This window comes from Micromesistius poutassou, assembly GCF_964030765.1.
Source record: "Micromesistius poutassou genome assembly, chromosome: 7".
Classification (NCBI taxonomy): domain Eukaryota; kingdom Metazoa; phylum Chordata; class Actinopteri; order Gadiformes; family Gadidae; genus Micromesistius; species Micromesistius poutassou.
Window position 1 is genome coordinate 17,277,638 of NC_140277.1, and position 3,062 is coordinate 17,280,699.

General features: G+C 44.9%; 1 pseudogene across 1 annotated transcript; it reads left to right on the forward strand.

The window, feature by feature from the left end:
• The first annotated feature begins 1,102 nt into the window (after positions 1-1,102).
• On the forward strand, positions 1,103-2,348 carry LOC311350609 (annotated as a pseudogene). The gene is made up of 2 exons: positions 1,103-1,556; positions 1,908-2,348. The product of its transcript is annotated as an uncharacterized misc_RNA (transcript).
• The last annotated feature ends 714 nt before the right edge of the window (positions 2,349-3,062 follow it).

Below are 3,062 nucleotides of genomic sequence, written 5' to 3' on the forward strand. Positions count from 1 at the left end.
TGCATCGGACCTCTGAGCCGAGTGACAGAGTAAATCTTGTTCCTCCCTTGGTCCCTTGGTGAGGGAGCACGAGACAACCGCAAAAGTGATGACGATTGGCTGGGGTTGAGTAAAATTCTATGGTAAGCCAATCAGAGGGGAAGTTAGGCGGGTGCTTCGTCTGCTTACTTACGCTGTGCGTATCAAAGTTGAGCAGCAGTAGGCTACGAGAGAGTGGTCGACTACACAAGACGTTAATGTGAATCAGCTAGAAAGAGATGGCGAGCCCAAGTAGTCCAAAAGCAGCTTTCTTTAAATGGAAATATAGCCATTACTTTTCCCTCCAAGAAATGAAGGGGACAAGTGTAAGCGTGAAATGCACATTATGCCCTGGAGTCAAGTACCTGTCCACGTCGAGTAATTCCAATTTAATGAAGCATCTTGCAACTATACATACATCCACGAAATTAGTGGCCAAGCTCCCCGAAGGAGAAAGAGAAGGAGACAGTGGAACAGCAGCCAAGCAACAAAAGCTTGATTTTACGGCCCAGGCACACAAAGGTAAACCTTTGACACAGACCGAGCTTAACACACTGGTAGCCAGGTATGTTGTAGAGGACATGTTGCCATTATCGACGGTCGAGTCTGAGTCATTCAAAGCATTAGTTGCGAAAATACCGGTGAGGGGAGGGGTAAGCTTGCCATGTAGGAAAACGTTCTCGAATTATATTGATGCTCAATATGCCGAGATGAATGTCAAGCTCAAACAAACATTTGAGAGATTGGAAAATCTGTCCACCACAGCAGACATCTGGACTGCATGCAATAAAAGCTTTGGGCGTAACGACACATTGGCTAAATCCTCAGAACATGGAGAGATGTAAGGCAGCACTGGCATGTAAGAGGTTCAAGGGACGCCATACACACGAAAATATAGCAGCGGAGCTTGATCAAACCCACTCCTCTTATGGCATCAACCACAAGATAACCACGACAGTAACTGACAACGGCTCAAACTTTGTGAAGGCCTTTAAAAGATACCAGCCAGTCGACCAGGAGGATGAGGATGACAATGAGGTGACATTTACAGATGTCAATGAGGCCTTGCAAACCACTGTGGATGATGATGATGATGATGATGATGATCACTTGTGGTGACAAGTGGTTGTTGTCAACACCAGCAACAAAAGCACTGTACAGAAACGCGACCACAAAATGCACAGGGCTATGGAACAAGGCCAGTCGTTCAACTGTGGCCGCCGAGACCGTGCATGACATTATTGCCCAGAAGCTTTTAGTCCCATGCACCACAAGGTGGAATTCATTTTATGATGCTCTTGCTCGTATTTGTGGGATTCCTATGGTTGAGCTGAACACTCACAGAACGTGAACACCAGTTCATTCGGGAGTACTGCACGGTCATGAAGCCACTTACAGTGGCCTTAGACATTCTTCAAGGAGAAGATCATTGTTACCATGGCACACTCCTACCCACCCTGGAGATGTTGATTTTCAAGACCCTGCAACTGAAGAGTGGCCTGCACATCCTAATCAACCTTCCAGAGGCAATTGTCACAGTAAGTAACTTTAATTTATTCTTCAACAAATTACACAATTACGCAATTGTATTACTCTCTATTATATTCTATCCTGGCCTTAACAGTTATGATGGGCCTATACTGTATGATATGAGGTATGAAATGATATATGCTTACTGTAGTTAGGCTATATGATATTTCATGTCTACAGATGATGGACCTTCAAAGCCTTGGTGTAAAGAAATAGAATGTATCTGCATCTATATAAATATACTCATATAATAATCTACAATGCATTTTCTCTGTCTTTGCCTCTCTCTCTTTGCCTTTCTCTCTCTCTAAGACACACATACTATAATATGGACTTTTCTTCCTTATGTTTCATTTCAGGCAATCAAAACAAGATTTTCAGAGGTGCTGGAAAGTGAGGATGCTGTCTTGGCTGCTGTGACTCTGCCCAAGTTCAAGCTACGCTGGCTGCGAACGCAAGACAGGAAAGACAAGGCCAAGGCAAGTCTGCTAGCAGAGTGTCGGAAACTTGCCCTGCACCAAGACCAGCAAGCAGGTACCATCCCAACAACACAGACTCTGCCATAGGCATAGAGGATGACTTATTTTCCTTTGAGGAAGAGGATGACACCTCTTCTACTGCTGAAAGTCAAGTCGCAGATTACTTCAAATCGGGAGAACAAGGGATAGATTATCTTAATGGATTTGCACTGATTAAAAAAATTTCACTCCAACAGGCTCTCTGACCAGAGGTTTGAGAAGCTTTTGGTTTTAAGATACAACCACTGGTTCAGTGGCAAGAATGGATGGATGGATAAGTAGATAGTAGGTTAGCTTTGATGGATGGGGAGAATGGAATGAAGATTGGATGACTTGGGTGGATGGATGGATTGATTGATGGATAGAAGAGTGAATGAATGCATGGATGGATAGATGAATGAATGAGTGAACGTTCATGCTAAAGTTGGATACAGTATGTCTACCTGTTGTCTAAAGTTGTGCTGCATCTTATTAGATTTGCAGTAATACATTTTTTGTACATTGCTTAGAGAGCATCATTTCATTTAGATATACCGGTACTCAATTACTTTTTTGCCCGGTTTGAGGCACCAGGGGGGCCAACGAGAGGGGGGACTGGACTCTCAACCCAATCCGGTCAGCCACCTGTGGTCATCAGCCCAGCCGACACCAGGAGAACCCTGGCCAAGACCAACCCTCGGAAAGCAGCCGGCCCGGACAATGTCCCGCGGAGGGCGCTCCAAGCCTGTGCTGATGAGCTGACAGATGTCCTAACAGACATCTTCACCAACTCTCTCTGTCAAGCCACAGTACCCAGATGCTTCAAAACATCCATCATCGTCCCAGTTGCAAAAAAGTCTGTTGTGTCCTGTCTGAATGACTACCGTCCTGTCGCATTGACCCAATAGTGATGAAATGTTTTGAACGCATAATCAAACCACACATCATATCGAGCCTACCTGCATCACTGGATCCACATCAGTATGCCTACCACTCAAACCGCTCCACAGAGGATGC